Source organism: Atractosteus spatula, chromosome 13, assembly GCF_055471065.1.
Source record: "Atractosteus spatula isolate fAtrSpa1 chromosome 13, fAtrSpa1.hap1, whole genome shotgun sequence".
Lineage (NCBI taxonomy): Eukaryota > Metazoa > Chordata > Actinopteri > Semionotiformes > Lepisosteidae > Atractosteus > Atractosteus spatula.
In genome coordinates, this window is record NC_142718.1 from 34,962,418 (window position 1) to 34,985,896 (window position 23,479).

The window sequence follows — 23,479 nt, forward strand, 5'->3', positions numbered from 1 at the left end:
AGCGCATGCACACACATGCAGTCACGAGGCGCAGGTTCAGAGACACCAGTTAACCTTGACAGTATGTCTTTGGACTAGGTGGAAACTGCCCATAAGGGCGAATGTGCAAACTCCAGATCAGAAGGTGATCCAGGCTGGAACTAAACCAAGGACATGATAAACAAAGCGTGTTCTATGGTTTGTTCTTTTTGTCTTTTCTGCTTCATGCTGGAAACTGTCTGCTAATTCTTTGGATTTGACAAATGAAGTGGGCAGCATTCTTGGAAAGTCTGGAGCATGTATAGCATTTTGTTTCTCGGATGAGCTACCTTTGATTCACTTTGCCAGCTACAGTATCTCTACCACATGGTGAACATTGACATGCTTATGGGTTATCAAGCACTCTCCATTGACCACTGTTAATTTCCCAGCAACTGTACTGGATAAAGTGGTTTAGAAAATAGATGGGTGGATAGTTTTACTGTCAATCACAGGCCCCAACAGCACTGGGGGCTTCATGGTAACAAATTTCAAACCAATTTCTTCTCTTTCCCTGTGACAGATGGAAGTGGCAACTGTTGTTTTGAGTCACACTCCGACTGTTTTCCATTGTCTCTGCTTATACACTAGGTTTGTTTCCATTCCCTCAGCTCTGTGAAGCTGGAAGAACTTGAATTGCATCAACACAGTGCCCCAGACTTTCACTGTCTAATTTAGGGACTTTTAAAAGTATCATAATAAGATGGTGTAAAACATACCTGCTTAGAAATTCATTGAGTTCACTGGCAACAAAAGTTCACTGGCCTTAAAAAATAATTGGCAGGCAGCTTATCTTTCTTTCTTAACAAGTATAACCTTTTTAAATAAAATACTGTACAGCAGTTTTAATACAATTATTCAGTCAAGTTACAGTTCATTAAAATATGTTTATATGTAATTCTGTATTATCCAATGATTTAAATATAAGTGATTTTCGGAATATTTATTTTGCTCATTCTTTTTGTAATAAAATATTTGTTCTCTTGTACTCAGCTTTCAGTGTGCCATATTTCTCCATAGATCCTGCCTCAATGTGCAGTCTTTAACTGAGAGCTTGGTCTAGAGACCTCAAGAAGACAACAATTGCAAATCCAGGTTAATGTTATTTGATGTTATAAAAACTACCCATTTTTAGACATTTCGCACATTGATACTGTACCTTTACTTCCTAATGATCTGCTTGTTTAAGAAAAGGAGTCGATGTTAGTTGCCTTTGAGTTAAAAAAATTAAGCAAGCCCATCTTTGGCCCTAATTCCCCATCTAATTTTAATTTAAATACAGCCGAAATATTTGCAAAATATTATGAAAGCCACAAACCACATTCCCAATGCTCTAAAGTAGCTAGGAACAGAAAGAAAATACAGACATTGTACAGCAGAATGAAATAGAGGGTAGTGGCTGTTGCAACTGGGTTTAGTTGGATGCTGACATACTGTAGTAGAGAGGAAGGGTTAATCCAAGCAAATGTGTCAGTACCAGCATGGTAGGCTCAGTCTTGCTGAGTTATAATTTTGCAGATTGCTTTCGACAGTAATTTTACTTTTAATTTTACACAGTGTAGCTATAAGGAACATTAACATTTATAACGCTGCAGCTAAGAAGCATAAAGTCTGGCATCCTTGACAGAGTAGTCTGCAGAAGTTAATTCCGCTGAAGAAGAATGATCTTCAGCAGAGGATGTGCAGTGTCCCCCCAATGAAATAAGTGCCTTTAATAATGGCCGGGGAGCTCTCATTGATTATACAATGAGACAATATGGATGAGCACAACCAAGCCTCTTTGCTCTTTTTGCTGTTTTTCCTGCATTTCTTTCAAGAATGAGAAAAAAATTCTGCCATGATAGAAAGCTCTAAGATGGTGCTTAACAGCGAAACTATTGACATCTCATTAATCCCCCTTGTTCTCTCTCATCATGTTCCTGTGGCAGGACTGGCTTTGTAATCAGAACTGTACAGTTGGTTAATGTCACAGATGTGCAGTTACCTCTAAAGCAAATAGACCTTTTTCATTACAAAAACAATTATCTATTAATGTTATTCTAGATCTTTGGTTTGAAAATTCATTTTGTGCACATGCGTTTTTCAATCTCAACATGGGCAGCATATCCATTTCTTCATTAGCTCAATTGGTTTCTTTGCTTGCTCCTTAGTGTGAACTATTAAGTTATTTTTTCTGTGTGAATTTAATGCAGCATATGAGTAACAGTTATGTTGTTAAAATCTAAAACGTGAGGGCTCTAGAAAGTACACAAAAACACTAATAAGTATCAACAGAAGCATCATTTTGTAACTTGTAAAGGCTGTTTGCAGATCTTCCTTTTTAGGAATGTGAGTTTCTATGCATGACTATGACTAACTGTAGCTTTGTAAATCAAAACTTAAGGGGTTTAATACTTGAATGCGATCAATTATTTTAAAAAAACAAAGCACTTTTTTCAGAATTTACATACTGTACATTATATACTTACTTTCTGTGCAATCACTATATTAGAATACGTGGTAGAATTCTAATATTCTAATATATTCTAATATACGTGCCGCCGTATTTAATACAAACTTGTTGCACAATTCAGAAGAGGTTTTCGCCCAATTGCTTTTATCCTCAGATTGTGTTCTAAGACCACCGTTTGTCTTGCATTTCTGAGAGACAGTGACTGCATTTGCCATGGGTGTGACCAGTTGATCTGAACATTTAACTAAGTCGTCCATCCATTCATTTTCTCACGACTTTATCCAGTACAGGATCGCAGGAAAGCGCAAGCTTAACTTGGCAGGCTACGAGTGCAAGGCAGGATACACCCTAGGGTACTAGCAAACAAACACACACACTCACACCAGAGCCAATTTTTCCCAGAAGCCAATTAACCTACCTGTATGGCATTGGACTGTGGGAGTAAACTGGAACACCCAGGGGAATTGCATGCAAACACAGGGAGAACATACAAACTCTTCACAGACAATGGAGTTGAAGCCAGGGCTCCTGCGCTGTGAGGCAGCAATGCTAACCACTGTGCCACGCACCACTCCTTAAACTTATTCATGCCCTTTTGTAAATGTCCCAATAGCAAGCCTGTGAAATCTTGATCTTGTGACAGGTAGCGTTGGTACTCATTTGTATATGACATGCAAATGTGATGGCTCTAGGATGAAATTGTGCACTTTGTAATGCTTTTCTAAAAGTAATTAATTAAGTTAAAAGGTGAAAGTCTGGCAGAAGACAAAATGTATTTTTATAAAAGGAAACCATTTTTATTTTAGTGCAGCATACGTTTTGGAAACGAGTTGGCCTGGAAAACCGAAAAAAAAACTATTCTACCTGAGAAAAAAGATTGTGCTTGTGCCTACATCAGATATTCACACTTTTTGCATTGATGAAACTAGGAGAAAGTTGTGGAGATTGTGGAGCAGTGGTTCCAAGATGTATTTGAAGAATTACCTGTGTATGTTTGATTTCCCCTTAGCTTTTTAAATGAGCAATACTATCGGACAGGTAGCATTGTTTGGAATTTGTTTGCCATATATCTGGAAAATTGTTTCTGATGACTTGATAAAATGGTCAATCTTTTATTAATAAGGCACCCTGCACTAGTGAATGACCAATTGCCTACTGACATAGTCTCCCTAATTTACACTACCCCTTCCCAACTCTCTGTTGTTTTCAGCAGTCAGTAATGGATAACAGCTTGGGGAATGCCTCATAGCTTGGAAACAAATGGGTTCACTTAAGGAAAATAGTTATAAGGACAGTTGGAATAAAAAGTTCTGTTAGGAGTCCCTTATTATTGATTCCTCTGAGGGGTGTGTGTAAATCATTATGCTCTACTCCTTCACTAGAACTGACACACTTGCAGAGCTTTGTGGCATTCTTTCTTTTCTTAACTCGCCAGAGTGTCATTTGTGTTCTCCTGTTGTTCGGAGTAAATTAGAGGTAACGAAGGAAAGACCGTCAAGTCTGTCGTCCCTTTAATTGTTAGCAGGCAGCTGATCCACAGAGCAGTTCTAGATGCTTCTTAAATGATCCTAGATTATTTGAAAATGACACCTCTGATTATTTGTTTCAGTGCTATTACTTAATAACTCCCAAGACTGTATTGCTTAATTCAGCTGATTCGCCCTGTAGTGCCAGGTGACCAAGAAACGTTTTTCTCACTACGTTCTAGCTTCAGATGTTGTTTAGCTGCTGATTCCTCTGATCAGTTTTGGCAGTTAATTGAGCCCTGAGTGAGAACTCAATAGTTTGACAACAACATTGTCAGAACCAGTGTATCTTTTTCCATCTAGTCTGGTTCCCTTTCTTTTTACCTTTCCTCCTGTCTTTCCCCTCCAGTCTCTTCGACATTCCAGTCTTCTGTTAAAGACTTTTGTTAAAGCGTTTGATAGACATCGTCATCAGTGCAAAGATTTCTTCTCAATTGCACCTCCCATTTCACTTATTGTGCCCTTCCTAATGTTTTAACTACTATTTCCTCAATTCAGTGGCTTAAGTAGGGGATTTATTGAATCAGTGTACTAGACCTTGCCGATAAGCCTTCTGCAATGAATATTCGGGTTCTTGTTGTTGGTTATAATGATGTTTTTTTAATGTCTGAAACAAACCTGTATTGTAAGACTAAACACATTATAGCTCTACTGAAGCTTGGATGTTTTGCCCGAAGCATCAGAATTTTATGATCTTTCGTTATTAAAAATAAAGTTTTGCATTTGGAGCAAGGGTCACATTTTTTTTCCTTTCTTGTACATTCATATGCAAATAAGCTAAAAAATGTCTTGGGCTTTTAATGGCAACTGACAAGTTGTTTTTAGTGGACTAACTGCAGAGACTGAGGAGAGTGCTGTGGAGAGTTAGAAATACATTAGTCTTTCCACACTGGTTGTTTTGTTTGGATTGTGGTTTGGCACTTAAATGACTGTCTTGGCTAGGCAGACATCATTCCAGAGTACATAGCTTTGTGCAGTGTGCAATGCATACCTGCTCTGGCTGCCACAACACATGTATTTATCTTCCAAGATAAGTTGGCTATGTTTAATAAATCACATTTTTAGAACCTGAAATATATTTAACTGTTATTGATAAAAGGGGGATGGGGACTATGTAACTGTTCAATTTGGGAAGTATTTATACTGAAATATCATTTTTTTTCCCATGTAGTTAATTCATAATGTATTTGTTAAAATGTGGAATTTGAAAAATAAATGCCTTGGGCTTTTAATGGCAACTGACACATTATTAGTGGATTCATTGTAGAGAAAGTGTGATCTAATACCCCTCCCAGAAAAAAAGGACTTTTTCTCCATAACAGTTGTGCAGCTGGGCTTATAATAAGATCCACAAAGAGGCACACAGAGCCACAGTCTCCTAATTATTTTTTTCTGTTTAAGTTTAAAATAAAATGTGAAACATCTAGTCGCTTCTCTCTCCATGTAATTTTCTCCTCCTTTGATTTTTTAAAGTCAAATAGAAGCCTAATTCTTACTTGCAGTGTGAGTTTCCCTCAGGTAATATGGCATCAAAACCCTTGGAAGGAGCATTTTTTAGCCTTTCAGGATTTTATAGATATTTTAGAGAATAGGCATGTATTTAAATTAGACATGACTTTTAATTACTTTCTTTGCTATGTAGTTTCCTTGCTGAAGGGTATATGTACTTCACTACTGAGAATACATTATTCTTATTTCAGCACATTTCGAACGTGTGCATAGATTCACACATGTGAATTCTTTGTAATACTGCATGTCAGGGTCACCAAATTCTGTTATTAGTATTACCCATTTGAAAGAATGGATGATCCCCTGGAAAACGGTTGAATCATTACCAGGTATTTATCCTGAAGTGTGGGTTTTTCTGTAATTGAGATTCTGAAGTAATGTACAATACTGAGACTGAGGGTGAAGGAGAATAACACTGACAGCAGTGAGGCACAGCTCCAACACAATGAACACTCTATCCTGAAGTTCAAATTGAAATATATGCTATTCATTCTGACAGAAGCAATATACCCAGAAAAATGTCAGGTGCCCCACACTTTTACACCATGGTATATAGTACATTATTGCCTAAACATTTTTGCTATGGCAGGGCATATTTTTCCCATGTTGAAGTATCAGTTTAATATTTGGACTAATATTTGGACTAATAAATACTGATTATCTTAATTACAGAACAAGACTCTGAAGACCAATCTCTTTTTAGGAAACTGAAATGTAATATCCTGTGGAACTGTAAACAAACGGAATGAGTAAAGATGGGGACACTGTAGGCTTGTCTGTGTTACTTCTTAATTTCCTACTCAGTATCATCTTATATCGATTTCTTGCTGCAGCACATTTCTTTTTTTCCCTGCGTGTGTCTCAGAATAGCTTGAAGGGAAGGCCCCTTTAAGTTTGAAGATCAAACTTCTGCTTAGTGATTCATATCAAGGCCAGACATCCCTGAAGTTTGAAACCAAAAAAAGGCTGATTTGCCATCTAATTTGAAAATTAGCATCTTATTTACAGGCAACTTGCATTTGTTTAGAAATTAGGTTCTTGGCATTGGGCTGGGTGTTTTAGTCGAGCAGGTTTCTTTTAAAATAGATTTATTAATGGAGGGCATGAGAGGGGCTAGTGGACCCATAGAGATCTGATATTCAGATAAACCCTGTTACAGCTGGGCCAGGGAACCATACTGAGCAGTATCCGACTGAGAAGTAGTTTTTTTTTTGGAAGGAAGGGATATACAGTACCATGCTTTAGCAAACGGAGATAGATGTTTGAAAATAACCCAGACATAATGTAGGAGCAGCAAAGACAAATTGTTCTGTATTTTCAATTCATGCTGGACATTTAATAAACTTAAACAAGCTAATAAAAATTGGTTGTAGAGACCTTAGCAAAACACAACAAACCATAAACAAAATAAACTAGCAACCTCCAGAGACTACAGCAGTTCCCTTCTAGAATTTAAGCAATGCCACTCACTACATCTGCTTATGCCTGCTGGTCATATACTGTATTTTTTGCAAAAATATTCACCCCCTATTCAGTGAACCTCCATTTTGTTTAATTACAAATGATATCCAACACATTTTAATATGAAATATTCACTCAGGTGTGGATATCTATATAACCAATACATTTTCAGTTATTTTTATTTTCTGTGTAGTTTTAATTGACAATATCTTTTCACACAAAGTACATTAGCATTAAAGTTCGATTAAAATATTAGCTTAAAAAAAGCTGTGTACACATCATTTATAATTCAACAAAATGGGGCAGCATTTTTTTTGTTGATGGGTGAAATTAAGACAAGATCTTATTAAAAGTGAAAAAAGTTTTGGCATGATTTGTCTTGATTTCAGCCTTGACATCAATGAAAGCTAAGGTTGTTTAGACTTTTGATATCCACTGCATATGAAATGAATAGGCATGTGTGTATACTGTACATTTTGCAAATACAGAAGACACCAGGTGTCTGATATCACATCAGTCATGCAGTAAAAACACCATTCTGTATACTGTAGAATTTGAATCACAATGATGGGCATACGTAGCATGTGGCCCTCCCTCTTTGTCACACAGAGATGTGCACTTGTTTTCCAAAGATTTATTCACATTGCTGGATAAATTTCACCATGTCTTACAGGAGTTGGCTGCCTCTGGCAGAATGCAGTAATGTATGTTAGATGTAGGCAGTCTCCACTGTAAATTCATTATGCAGTTGAACTCCTCTCCAGCGCATGTTCACAAGTGTCTGTCAGGGGGTAGTGGGAGCTGGTTTTGAAGAGATAAGGGGTTGAATCTGGGTCCCAACTGAGTCACTATTTAACCTTCAGCTAATCCCTCCAGTTCCTCCTCCTGTCAAGTAAATGCTGCTGTACTTGAGACCCAACCTCAGGGAGCTCTTACCAAAAATAACAGGGCTTACCTCACAGGAAGGGAGAGATTTTAACATTGCTTAAACAAAGTCCATAGCTTAATTATTTTGTGTGGAAAAGCAATCAATCAATTTACAATAGTAAAGAGAGTCTTTAGGGGTTTTGCACATTAATGAAACTCCAAAACTCTTTTAGCAAGGATACATTTTATTTGGAAAAGCAGTAACGTTTGAGTACAGGGTACCTCTTCAGAGGAAGCTTAATGAAATAGGTCTGTTTAATAAATACTGCAGACGTTTTCTGTGTTATTTATGATTTTGTGTATGCCCTCAATGTATTTTACACACAGTAAAAGGTGTGCTTTCTTTGAATATTTATGAAACTGTTTCAGTGTGAAATTGGTTTTAGCTTAATGTTTTTGTGCCTGGGTGAATTCCTGATACTATGTAATCTTTACAGGCAAAAACACAGTTAAGGATATTGAAAGCATGTATGCACTCAAATAAATGTGTATTTAGAAAAGTTAGATTGACACATTGTGTTCTCTATAGACTAGTGGCATATGGCCTCTGCCTGCCTCTAGTGACGAGCTGGAGCTGTTTTATGTGCATGAATATCACTCTGTGACCACACGGCAAACTGACATTTGGTCTACCAATATGCTGTATGCACGTAGTCTGGTACTTTGAAAATGGGTTGCTCAGTGTTTCTCACTTTTAGTTTAATTACATATTGGAGACCAACATACTGCTCTTCCCAGTCCCTGGGGTCTCTGCCTTGGCCTCACTTCTCTAATTAATAGGTCTGGTCCGAGGGAAATCTTGGATCCTTTCACAGGCTCACTTCCTTGACTGATTGGAGTTGACTGTTAGGGATGAGATGTGACATGCTTTCTCTTCTGTCGAGATCAGATCTAAAGATGGATCCTGACAGCAATTAGAAACAGCCCCACGCAGGCCCTCAGAAATCATTGCGGCGCCCCCAATGGAATTTGTCAAGCTGTCTGATTTTGTGACTCGGTGTGAGTAGTCTGATGTCAGCCAACACGCTACCACCTCCTCCTCCTGTGAACTGCTGCACTGTTCATTCCTTGTCAGGCCTTGGGAAGTGTGCCATTGTTTTTTCTTACTCAGTCTTAAGATGCTTCCCCCATTCCTTCTTTATCTCTGGCGTTGCCACATGTTGAAAAAAAGATTTAGCTCAGAATCTATATTCTCTACCGCAGATATGTTGTTTGCTCTTTGTATGTTATTTGTTGTCTGGTCTTAGCTTACTTTTTTGATACTAGTAAAATATTTCAGGATATTTTAAATAGGTGTTGTTCACTACATTATAAAAAGCTTTTGTGTCATCCCAAAAGTGTTCTTAAAAAAGAAGTGACTATCATGAGAGATTTTAATTTTCCACACACAGGATGGGAGAAACCAATAGGAATGTCAACAACTGAAATTGAAATGGCAGACATAGCTAACAGCTGCTTACTTAGGTCAGAGCACTGGCTAGATGGAATGCCTATGTTGATCTAGTCTTTCCAAGCATCCAAGATAGAGCAAGGAGAACAAAGGTGAGATAAGTATAAAAGTATTAAAGTATATTTTGAATCTGTACATTAAATTATAAACCTTTTGTTTTAGACTTTACAAGAAAGCTTACAATGAAGGAATGAGACAGAGCTTAAGAGAATTAAATAGGAGAGGCTAGACATGGAATCAGCAGATAATGGATGACAGCATTGTCACTATATTCTGCTTGAAGCACAGAGCAGTTCTCAGTCCAACAAGTAAAAAAGTCTAGAAAACAATGTTCCAATAGGTTTTAATAAATCAAGGAAAAGAAAATTGGAGGAGAAAGAAGGCCCTCTATAAAATGATTAAATTAGCCCAGAATCCACTTGAAGGAAAGGAATAATTTATTTGAATAGCATTTGTTATTCGTGCTTAGAATTTATATGATCCAAAATTTCTTTTGAAAAAAAATACAGTAGGAATTCACTTCATCCACTAATGGGTGATGTGTGGCTGCCTGACTATGGCAGATCAGGTGGAGAAGTGAGAAAGTAGTATAAAAATTTTTTACACTAAGAGCTAATCTATTAGTGTGTGTTTCAGAAATATACAGTATAGTCCGCTGCTTCTCTGACCCTTGGTTTTGAATTGTATAAACTGTACAACTGGGGCTTTAATTAGTGAAATAAACTTGGAATAAAAGTATAAAATTCACCTACTGGCATTTAGGGGTTTTAGCTCCAGTATTTACAGCTTTTCTTCATAAAAGTCAGTCTGTCTTTTTTAGCAGTTTGGTTTTGAAGGGGGCAGCTGTCACCTTCACTAGCTGTTAAACTTACTTTGCTGAAGAATTTATCGCTGCTTTGAAGCACAATGGAAAATTTCATTGCCTCATACTTCACTGTACAGAAGGGTTGCTATAAACTTGCACACACACAGGGCTTAAGAGCAGTAACTAGCATGGAACACTTCCTTCTACTAATTCTTTCTAGGGATTCAGTGGAAGAGATTCAAACTGAAGCCAGCCAGTGAGGAGCAGTGTTAAGTGTTAAAACAGGGAGAGGCAGCTTTGTTCATCACCGATAAACCCCTGAGGTCTCTGGAATGCAAAGTAACTCTTTATACATGTAAACGAAGGAGGGAAAACCGCCCCACTCTGGAGAGGCCTGACAGTCTCATCCCTCTCTGTCTCTCCCCATCCATCCTGCCTCCTGTCTGACAGGGGCCGGCCAAGCAGAACGCTTGCCTGGCAGGCAGGTAATTGATATTCACTACCTGCGCCTGATGATAGAAAGAAAAAAATGCATTGACTTTAATTTATAAGACAGCAAATTGTTTTCATTTGCACATGGCACAAAAGGCCGGGGCACTTAAAAAAAAATGACTTTCATTGTGTCTGCTGGAAGTGGCATTTTTGTTGGGGTTTAAGTAAAAAAGCAGAATCATAAGTAGTGAGCTTTGAAAAAAAAACTGCTAGCATTGTACCACCGTTGGTTTTCAGCTCTTGCTCTGATCAATCGGATTAAAGACTTCCCCCAAGCATGGTTTCCACAGCCTAGCAGTAAAGGGAATTAAAAGCCAGTGAATACAAGCTGTCTGATTCAGTCTGATCTCATTAAAATAGGGAAGCACAAAATGGTGCACATGCACATCTCACTCCTCAGCTGAGTATACAGTATATCTATTAAAAAAGGCAAGTTTTTTGGATTCTATTTTCTCCATTACATGGGGTTTCCGCCAAGCAGTGTTGTCCTACTGATTGTTGTTTACTGCAAGGGAAAGCATGATGTCGGATAAATGGAGCTTATTTATTTGTACGTGTGTGGAATGTGACATACAAAACCGATCTACTGGAGCAGGAAGAACGAAGCCAAAACCTGAAGTTATATTATAGTTGTGGAAGGTTGTAGGGCCCAGCATGCATCCTGTGGCCTCCCCCAGCCTGCAGTGCCGCTGTTGTCACACAAATCTACAAGGCATAATACCTCCTCTCTTCTTCAAAAGCGCATCATAGCCTGTATGTTGGCTATGGGCTGTGCTACCCGAAGGTGAGTGCATGTGCGCTGGAGTGTGGCGCTTCTCAGGGAGGCTGACTGACTGGTTGACCAGTATGAGGATACAGATGCATTGCTGTGTTCTCAGTGTTTAGTTAATTAGCCATTTAGCCAGGGGGAGAGTGTGACAGAGATAACAGCTGAGGCAATTTGTTTTGTGTGTGAGCTAATTCACTTAAATGTAAGTCCTTATTTTGAAACTTACAGTATATGGGACCTTGCTTTATGTCTCCTGATGCTACCCTGGCTTGACCCTGCCATACTGATAAAGACTGCAGAATCCCATCATAGGAGAGAACTGGAGTGTGATGGCCTGGACAGGACAGGACCTGTGGGACAGACAAAGACTATTGCACCATAGTATCAAGAAGCCGGGCACAGCTTTTTGGTGGCCATACTGTAAGCTTGAGTTCAGGGCTTCTTAGTTGGATAATGAGGAGTTCACCCATGAAGATCAGCCTGTCATCTCATGCCAGGCTTACATTTGCATGTGTGTCTTAAAGGTCCTGGAAGAGGAGAAACCAAGGTATTGGCTTCAACCAAATGGTGAAAGCAACAGATTGCCTGTCCCAGGGGACAGGGGACCGTTCAGTCCTGGCCTGGCCCACACTCCTGGAGTCCTGCTCAAGATCTCCTGTTTGGTTGCTTTGACACTCCCAGTGCTTGGCTTTCATTCTTTAGCTGTGGTTCCTCTGATCAATATGCTCTTTCTTTCTGCTACTTTTCTACACCCTTGCTTCATGCCCAGTTCCCATTGGAAACCATTTCCTACCTTTGGGGTGATATTATCTCTGCTGTGTGCCCTGCCTCTCTCTTCAGATCTCCCTGTGGTCAGTTTAGTCCTTCCACTTGGTGTTACCCTTTTTCTTATGCTGTAAAGTATTGGTAGGATTTGTGACGGTAGTAGTCAGTGACTGTGACCAGCTTTGGACTAGTGGGAGGTGGTATGTGGCAGTGCTATGGGTCGGCTTGCCGGAAATGACGTGCAGCTGGGCTGGAGTGTGCCACTCTGGGCAGAGGCTGATGAGCATGAGAATCCTGATGCATTGTGTTCATAGTGCACAAAGAGCCAGTCCTGAGGCTGACCAGGGGCCATGTGACCATAATCCTTTATAGGAGATTGTATACAGAGTGGGAAAGACTTTAGGTGGTGTAGCAGAGTTACAGTTTTCTATTTTGTATTTGAGCTAGACTCCTTAAATGGAAAGTCTTTAAGGTTGATCTTTTTTCATCTCTCCTGACATTGCTGACCTTGTCACAGTTATTCAAGTGAAACATACAGTACTATAGGTATATGTATATGTATATGTCATTTTTCATTTGAGAATTTATACATATGACATACATATGGCATTGTAAATGTTGTTTTATGAGGATACCTACTGTATTATTGTACATCTGGATTACCAACTTGTGCTGTTGCATTGTGCTGCTTCCTGTCTGTCAGGCAGCACTGCCTTATTACCGTGTAAGATCATGCCACTTAATTAATGCCGCACTTACTGTTTTCTGTGGCTTAATTGTTGTTTCACACTACTGTTCTATGCACCCTTTGAATTTTGAACAGATAAAATTGTAAATTGCTTTGGATAAAATGAGTAAATATAATGCTCTCAACTAAACCATTTTTAGGAAATCATGAATGTAGTGTTAAAATGCTCTTTATCATACTGTCTAATGATCTCTAAATGATAAATAATATTTCCTAACATCAACAAATAAATGCTGAAATGCTGCCAGCACTAAAGAACAGAAGGGCAAACATAGTGAACCAACATACCAGAAAATGGCAATGCCACTGGAGCAGCAGTTCATATTGAAGTAGTCTCTGATCCTGATTGTATTGTATTAGTGTTTTTAATACTAAAAACACATTGTTGGCCTGAGAAATTGCTGTGATTTCTGGTTTGATTGTTTAGAGGAGTGCTCTTTTGCATTCCTAGGACATCTGGGCTTACTGTTAATACACAAAGCAGCTCTTGTCTCATTTACAGGCAGCACACGACACTCAGTTTTGTTCCAGTGAGCACTTTGTCTGCCTCCTGCCTGAGTAACTGAGGTAAAAGTACTCTTTGTGAGTTTACAGACTGATTTCTGGAAGCTGCTGGGAGATTTGTTTGTGATCCACCCTGACGTGTAACATTATTCGTCTAAGAAATGCCAACAGCCTGCTTTGGAGGGCCCTTCTCTTAGCTGGGCAAGGAAACTAGCCGGTCCTCTTGACCCTTGACCTGTATGTCCTTCATTCTGTCATTAGAACATGTGAGTGTGCTTATGCGTGTTCATACCCTGTGAGCTACAGTGTTGGAAGTAATTGTGGAAATGAAAAATGAATGTATAATGCACATTACACATTCTGGATGAATAGCTTTTGTGTAAAAATGAAATGTTGCTTAATATTGACATGCTACAGGTTGTCAGGCAAACCCACATAGATCCTACTTCGCCACAGGGCCTGCAAAAATACACACAGAAATACCATTGTAGAGTTTTTGATACAGTAGGTGGAGAACAGTTTGTCTCAAGGGAAGGAAACATGACAAAACCATAGAAATCAAACTTTCAGCTCATGATGGATTATTTCTAATATTGTGCTGTAGCATTATCTATGGGAACACTTGAAATCTCCTAACTCATCTCACCTGTGATAACATTAGCACTCATACACATGACCTCTGAGAATAAAGTCAAAGTTGCAGCGTTTAATTAAGATATTTTAATTTACAAACCATGTTTAATAGACTTGTTGTGGCCAGTGTTCAATGACTGTGCTGGTATAGCTGGCTAAGAATTACTATGTAGTACCCTTGTGACAGTCCTGCTCATCTCCTAGGAAGCCAGGAATTACATTTTTAGTTACAGTACGTTTCAAGCCTTGACTAGAGGATGTGAATTATATTTGTTTCAATTCTTATTGCTTTTTATGACAATACATTTGCTGTTTTTCTTTCTGGGAGACTAAAGTGAGATCAGAAACTAAACTATTGCTGTTGAAATCTGAGGATGGTGCACATACTGTGCATGATTATTTTATACATCTAGAAATAGTCCATTTTAAAAGCTGCCTTTTGGTTTAAAACCAGACAAAATGTCTTTGCAACAAAACAAATAATGGATGTGATTTCATATATGGTTTTTACATGACTTTTGATACAGTGTATGTCAAAACATTGAATAAAATATACAAGCAGGGTGACAGCAAGGTGTGGTTTTTGAGGGAGGGTTTTCCTGTCCTATCTGATTCTGTGCTCTTGATACCCATGCATGAATTGAATGACAGAGGATTATCATTAAAGATTCATGCCACCTGTCTGTAACCATGCTGTTTCGTTGGGAAGTCCTCTGTGTCACAAGCTCCCCTCTCACACATCATGTGTCATCAGTATGTTAGCAAAAATTATTTTCACATTGCTGACATCACCTTCAAAGTAGTCCTCCTATTTGTAACTTATTTTATCAGTAGAATTTGGGCTTCTCTAACTGTTTGGATTTTTCTGAGTTATGGATCATATAAAAACACCAGGACTGGAATTACAAAGTGGAAAAAATATTTAAAAAAACCATTTCTTTAATAATGCCAGCTCCTGGAAGGCTATTCTTAGCATGCCCTTATTGCTCAGTGAGTGGCAAACGGGTCTCTGGTTTCTAATAAAGAGAGCAGTGCAGCAGATGAAACAGCATGAGAAAACACTGCTCTGCTTGTCAAAACTACTAAGTATTAAATGCCAACTCAAAATGATTTAAACTAGAGTCTCTAATTACATTAATTTCTAAATAAGATTAATTTTAGTGCTTTCAACTTTGAAATGAGCTTCTATATAAACACATTTCTTGACACTGTCAACATTTATAATGAATACTGTGTGAGTTATAGTATGTTACTATAGTGACTATAGTGCTACATAGCAATATAGTGCCTTGCACAAGTATGCAGACCCCTGAACGGTGTGACTGCATCACTCCAAATCCCTACTGTCAACATAATGTTAAAGTTCTGCTAGTCACCTGAAGGGAATGTGAAAGACTGATATAGGAATATAAAGTACTTGAAAATATTATAGTAAAACCTGCTCCAGACCTAAAACTGACACAAAAAATATTTAAGCTTAAGAATTAAGCGTAAGAATAAGAAAGAGTAAGTCTTGAATTCTACTGAGACTCTGTGGAAAGGCTTAAAACCTGCTGTCCAGGAGTGGTCCCCAACTAAACCCTGAGATACAGTCCGGCAGGAAAAATGGGCAACAGTAGCATCAAGAAGTAGTACAAATTTGCTAGAGAGCTACCCAAAAGGATTGTTAGGTAACATGCACCTGTGCTTTGCCAAAAGAGTGGATTCACCTGGCATGACTGCAAGCATGTGACTTAAACATAACAACACATCATACTCATTTGGTTCTTGGTTTGTAACTTTAATTATGACTATAATTCCGTCAAGTATTTTAATACATAATTCCACAATGCCTCAACAGCAAGGTGTTTAGATTGGGTCTGGACTCTTATAATTTGTACTTTGTGTACACGTTCCCTGCTTTTTTTCTTGAATGTTCTTAACCTTAATTTCTGGGGGTCCTTGTATTGCTCTAAATTTTGAGAAAGTCTGCTGATTTGCCTTGGTCTGTGTCCTTCAGGAGTTTAAAACTAATCCTTCTCTATTCAAAGGCAGAACGATTTATATGAACAAACACTTTTGGGGCATTTTATTTCTTCACCACACTGTCTGATGAAGAAATTGATGAGTCAGTACATACTGCCAGGCTCTCTCAGTCTTTGTGCATTCTAGTTCAGTTCCACTGTTTTGATACGAGATGTACAGTTTTGATGTCTTGAGTGCAATGCCTTACATTTAACCACATCAAATTTAGTTTGTCAATCATCTTGCCGTGTCTGAAATGTTTCTTAAGATGTTTTGTATTTTCATGCACTGCTTATATGGTAACAGCACCTCTGCTTACTTTTGTATTATCTGAGCAGTTGACGTGTTGAGTGATTGTGCCAGCATCATTGATATCAATTGAGAATAGGAGTGATCCTAAGACTGATCTCTGTTGTACCCCATTAACGAACCTCGCTCCTGTTTCTAGTCAATCCAATTATCAGACTTTTATTCTGGTAATTCCCTTTATGACTAAAATTCCTGTCTCAAGTAATTACATTTACCCCCTGTTTCAAAATATTATCTGTCCAAATATGTTTCATATCCTAAAGATATTCACTGTATTAGTTCTTCAAAGACGTTTAATAGACTATTTAGTCTAGATCTAACCTTTTGAATGCCATGTTATACCCTAGAATGATTTTTTTTATTTACATGCTTTTATAATTTTTCCAGAACTCACCATGAATGGTGTTAAGACTGATTTGTTTGTAATTGCTTTGTCCCCTTTTTTGTGAGTCAGTATTAAATTTGCAATGGGTCTGGGTAGTGCCCTGAGAGTCAGTTTAAATGTTCTTTGGAGTAATTGATGAATAACCTCCTTCATTTCTTTGCAAGTACAAATTAGTAAAAATGTTTTGGTGTAGGCTATAATTTTAAGTTCTCCTACCATCTTGAACACAACACACTTTGTGATGATGAAAACATTTACAGGTAGTACTGAGTCTGATTGGTTTTTTTTATGATGTGGTCTGTTTTAATTTCATATTCCATGTTTCTGCATAGCTGTATTTATTGTGATTTTAGGAGTTGTGGGAGCTCTAAACACATTTGAAGTGGTGAGTTTAGCGGAGCTCTAAACACATTCTAAAACAGACATCATAACATCAGGGGGAGCTTAGTCTTGTTAGTTTATCTGAGCTAACTGCAGTGTAATGTTGTAGGGCTCGGTATTTAGTTAGGTTTCCAGTCTAGGTTTTAAACTCCGCTGGTGTGATATATTTGAAATTTAATGCATGACACATTACGTTGTGTATAAAAGACATAAATGTTTTGGTTCCCTTTAATATCTAGGGCAGATGATTATTATATAATGCTGTGTTGCATATACATTTTAAAAAAGTAGAAATGCCGCTGGCTGGGATTTATGCTAGAATACCTGAATATGACTCCAAGGATTAGTAGCGCAATACTGTAGAGTCCCCTCTTTACTTGCAGGCTTAATAAAATTATTCTGCAGGGCTAGGGAAGCTGTGCCCCTTCCAGATAGGTAATGTTAGAATGCTTAAATTTGAGGTGATTGGGATTTCACATTAAGATGTGTTTTTTAATTTTCTCAGCCTCATACAGTATATCCATTTTCATAGCAACTGTATGAACAAGCTTTTAAATATGCATAAACACACAAATATCAAACACAAATGGAACTATACCTCAACTCCTATAGAATGGGCTTTTAATGTTTGATTTTGATTTTAGTCTGAGCTGTCTAAAACACGGTGATACACTGAGGCGTGACATGCTGCGATAAATTCAATCTGTAATCTCCACATTTCATTGCAGTTCTTTGGTTTTACCTCCAGCTAGAGTAGTCCAAAATTTGATGACTGCTATGAGGAAAGCACTGAACGTAATTAAGTGAGGGTCTGTAATAACGAGCTCTGCTGGCAGGCAAGTGTGATTTTTGCAGCTGAAAAGCTTGTCAATTGGATTCAGAATTTTAAAGTTTTATTAAATTATTATTAAACACAATTCTGTTATGTGAAAAGCAGTGGTCTTTGCCCTTTTAATGGTTAAGTGATCAAGTTTCATCATTGGTCAGTGATAAGTTGCATTGCTAATAATTTTGCTCAATGATCATGAACTTTGATAAATGGTTAGGTGATTATTGAAAATGAAGTGGACCTCATATATATATATAATGTGGTTAAACTTGACATTTGATCTGTCAGCATCAGCAGGGGGTTAAAACTGTGTATGAGGCAAGGTGGAAAGACTTTACAGACTGAAGAGCACTGAGAAGATGAGCACTTCCTTTGGCTCTGCAGATATGGGATGTATATGTGAACTGAGTGACTGTGCAGAGCCTTATACAAATGGTAAAAGACTGGTTAGGCACTGTTGCTGTATCCAGGAGCTAAACTGTACAATAGGGATGTTTGAAGAAGATGTCATGGTACTGTATGTAGTTTTCCGTTACAGTATCCATTTGAGCAGTTCATGGGGAATTCTGTAGATTGCTTACCCAGTGTTCATTGGAGTGATGTTCACAATTTAATGATTTAATTGTATAAGTTTATTACATTTATAATGATACATGTGTATTATTTTAAGGGATGCTACAATTTGGGCCATGCTCAGGTGAGTAAGGCAAACTAAAGGATAAGCTGTGTGTAGGTCTGAAACTAGCATCAGCTGTGAAGCTAGCCCTGCTACTGCAGATACAGAAGGACCTGCATGCACTGACTTTAATTTAATTTTGTTTTCTAACAATACTGTCACATAGTTTGGATGAGACATTAAATAGAGGTTCTTATGGTCTTTAAGGATTCCATGGCACTGTTTGTGAGAGCAGGGTTCCCAACTTGTTTGTAAGAGCAACAATGTCATGGAATCTTTTAAGAAAGAGACCTACCCTCTGTCTCCTTTCTACATCCCACTTTAGGCTTGACATGATCTGGTCTCCTTAAATTTCCCCTTCAATTCAGAGGTGGAGTAATTCCTCACTTCTTCACCCCATCCATTGTGTAGTGGGGCTGCTGACAAATGATAGCTGCGTAGGGTCTCTTGCACTCTAATTGTGCATGAAGCGGGATGAAAAGCACTATACAGATGCAAGCAATTATTAATAATTATTCTCATTAAATAATTTTTATAATAGTGACTAAATTTAGAAAATAGAATCCTTGTCCTTTTTGATTAACAATAAAGTAGCACAATGATATGTAAATGAGCAATAGCAGCAAAACAGCATGTGAAGCACTGCCCCACCACACAAGTCAATTTTCTGAAAAGAAATGTTTGCAGACCCCTGTGTTTTGCAGTGAATGTACACTTGCTTCTATCACACACTACAATATCAGCATGCACCAGGGGGAGCTCTTGTGCCTGTGTAGTGTCCACAGCTACCTGCTTCCTACAGTACCAGCACTCCTTCACGCTGATTTTTTATTCATTCAAACATTCGATAAGGAGCACAACATGACTGTGCGAGGTCAAGGCAGATAACAGCAGTAGCAACAGCAACAAAAAGTAATGCTTTCATTTCCATGGAGCAAATATCACATACAATTGTATCATTTGAAAAGTGTGCACAGCCTAAGCTGCTTCATTAAAATAGCTGAATGAAGGAGATACCTGCAGGAAACTGTCTTTGTGATGTGAAGAGATTCTGCTTTAACCTGAAACCTGCAGTGCTTTATCCTACAGTGTCACAGAGAATACTAAAACAAACCATACCTTCTCTGTTCTGTTTGATGTTTTGTTTTCACAGAAGTCAGTTTAGAAGTTAGATTCACCTACTGTGTATATACAGTATACTCATACATGAAGATATACAGCCATGCATTAATGAAATGTAGTATCAGTCCAATTTTATTCTCTTAAGATAGCTCATTCATGTTCATTGTTGCACAGTAGCACAAATTTGATTTGTGTATAATGTGTAAATAGCTGTTGGTGCACCCCTTATACATTTAAATGGAATATGTTTTGCGTGTCCAAAATGTCCATATATTAAAATACTTTTCCAGGCAATCCTCTGTCTCCTAAAAATCTCCAGAAAGCACTTTTCACTACGCAAATATTATAATCTATCATTGTAATATAATTAAAAAAATATAATCATGTGCATCTGCTATAGCAATTAATAAGTTTGCAATTTGTTCCTACTACAAACATATTTTTTTTTATATGTTTTTGTCTTATGAGTGAATCGGCTTTGGTTAATAAGTAAGGTGATAGCTTCAATAATGTTTTTTTTTCATATTGTGTTGGCACACTAGTTATGTGCCTGAGGATTCATGAATTGTGTGTTGCTGTTAAATGTATATTTTACACTGCGATCAGCCTTGAAATAAAGATTAATGCATAACTAATACCCTGTTAACACTCCTTAATAATGACCATCACATTTGGCGAGAAAGGTTGAGAATGAAGAAAATATTAATCTTGCAGTCTTACTGAGTGTTGATCATTATGGGGGCAGTGTGTAGTTGGACAGAAGTGGTTTGCTTGGGAGTTTCTAGCACATTTTTCTACTAAATAGCATTCTGATATTGAACTAATGAACTGTTATCCTGTGAATTTGCAAGGCAGAACTGAACGAGCCAAGGACTGTTTTAGAAATAGGTAAATAAAAAAAAGAAGGCAGATTAAAATCCAGTAACTGCATGCTTTTTGATTCCCCTTTGTGGATACATTGTACCGTATGTGTGAAATGCAAGGAACTCAAATTTGCATCAGGTTTTTAAATGTATTTCATTATAAGCTCATCAAAAAAACTTGCTATAGAATGCTACATACTGTATACAGTGTTACATTCAAGTTGCATTTCAAAAGTAGATATTTTAATTTAGCCAGCAATATCTGATTAAATTATGATGTACAGTACATGATGAAATTATTTTAACTTTAGCATTGTTTTATGCAAGATGTTTTTAAGATTTGTTGTATTTTTTCCTTGCACTAGAGCACACATACGTAATGATTGCATTAATTCTGCAAATCTTTCCTGTAGATTTATATCTGCTAATTAATTATTTTCAGAGGTGTGGTGTTCACTTTAGTTGGATACTGTACCTTTAGTATGTCTAGTCTTATGGACAGAACACAACGTTTTTGTGCTCAAACAATATGTGCTATGCACTATTATTATTTTCACGGTGACAAACACCAGTAGTTTTAGAGGCTATTTATTAGACCATTAAGTTTAAAGGTAGCTAGAAGGTAGCTTCTAGCTTGAAGTGGAAAACATATGATACCCGTTTATTTAGAAGGTCTCCTTATTTAGTAGATACGTAAAATTTATTAATCTATAAGAAATCTTGACAATATATTTTTTTCATTCCTGTTAAACCAAATGTTACAGGGAATTTAACAGGTGTGGAGAGGTTTGCTGAAAGTGAGCGTCTTGTATTCCTAGTTAACCGACTAGCTGTACCTCTCCGTCTAGGTGTCTGTGTCTTTCTCAAGTTGAAGACAATCAATTTCGATATGTTCTTTTATGCAGATGTGTTTGCATCCCTGAAGGAAGCATAACGATGAACTGCCAAATTATGAAATGTGCCAAGACATAATATAGTCTCTTTCCCTGCCTGTGCAGCGTCATTCAGTTTCGAATCCACCAGACATTCAAGTTGAATCCAGCAGAAACAAAAAGTCAGATCTGATGCGTACAGCAGTTGGGCAGCCTTCTGAACTATTTCAAGGCATAATGTAGTGGGTCACGGTGCACTGTGGCATTATGCGGGGGCCGAGGGTGGAGGCGGAGCTCTGGTACAAGGGCAACGCCCCACCTTTGTAGTCACAGCTTAGATGAGCCCCAGCTGGGCAGGTTCACTGGACACCTCCCACAGGACGAGCAGGGCCGCCCCCGGAAGGGGGAGTTTACACCGACAGTCCTGGAGGGGTTTGCACCCGCGTAAGGCATTCTTTTTCTTTTTCCCTGTCCCATCATGTATCTTAAGGTGATCAGAGGCCCCTAGGCTACACGTTGTGTAACCCCCCACCCATCCCGTTACCAGAAAAAAGCAAGAGAAAATACTGTAATTCAGTGAGTTCGGAGTAAGAGCTGCTACTGCCGATTCAAACGAAATGTAACGCAGCACTCGCAGGGAACACACACGTACACAGGGATCCCAAATACACTCACACTACAAGAGGCTGTAATGTAAGTACAGGAATACAACCAATAAATCAGATTCACAGCCAATCTGTGAGCTGACAACAGGAATCATGTGCACGCTTACTTTGAAACCGACGATACACAACAAGATCGGCACAGCTGAGACCAATGACCACCCTGTTCGAGCTCATTATTTCAAGAACACCAGGACACTCCCCACTCGTGCAAGTCCACTGCAGTCAATAGACTCAAATCAGTCAATACACTGCATCGACGATTAGATATTTTTTCCTATATGGGCTTTGAAGAATGGATCAAACTCACTGATAACGTCGAGGACACCCATGAAGTTCCCATTGTCGGGGTGCCCGAACGTGTCGCTGCGTCCCCTAAAACTAAAGGCAGCTCTCGCTCTGCTAAAAACTTCACCACTGCAACCACCCTTTTCAGGACGTTTGTCTAATGCTCATATTCATTGTCAAACTCTTTTTAGTTCTGAATCTATTAGAGCATTATCAGCACAGCACATAACTTATGCAACTGTAGTGCTCTTGGGTTCACGTGGGTATGCACCCTCGCCGCTGCCTCCTCAGGTCGGCCCCCCCCACCGCTGGGGACTTGAACCCGGGCCTCCGGCATCACTCAACAGGGACCCAGCCAGTTGAGCCAAAGGGAGATCTCCCCTAAGCCCGGCGGCTGCGGTCCCTGCTATTCACAGGGAAGGGCGGTGACGTCTGTTAGCTCCACGGCAGCAGGTGCAACAGTCATTGCGGCAGCTCATTGGGCTTGTGGAGATGGTGGCATTTCGGATGGCTCTGCCTCTGACTCATGTTCCTGTGATTCCAGGGCTGCAACACTGAGCTGTAAACTCAGGATCGGGGTCCAGCTCAGCATACTTGAAATAACCAGTCAATCTGGGGATCTTTTTAAGTAGATCCTGCTCACACTGCTCTTTTAACTGCCGTGCTTTTCGTTTTGCGCCCCACTCTCATATTTTCTATCGGACATTTTGAGGCTGGCTACTGTAAACTTGCAGCAGAGGTCACCCGATGAATCCGCCAAAATAAATTTGACCTGTGAACCCATTGCATCTAACCAATCATTGGTTCACAAATTATTCAACGTTCTTATGGACCAATGGAGGCCCACAGGTCCGTTTAAAAAATATTCTGGCCAATCAGGGGCCCCTGTTTTGTTTTTGCCTTTCGCGTCCTGTTCTAACAGACTGGACCCCATTACATAGGGGTAAGCCCAGCCTGGAGGTCACGAGGCACAGTGGAAGACTTTCTTTTTGCTTTTTGTATATTTTTTCACCTCTTTGTTTTGTGTTC

The 23,479-nt window shown here is 38.7% G+C and overlaps 1 protein-coding gene across 1 annotated transcript in view; it reads left to right on the forward strand.

The window, feature by feature from the left end:
• LOC148822270 (uncharacterized) overlaps positions 1-23,479 on the forward strand; it is a 76,433-nt gene that overhangs the window by 8,658 nt on the left and 44,296 nt on the right. The gene's annotated exons all lie outside the window — the stretch shown is intronic.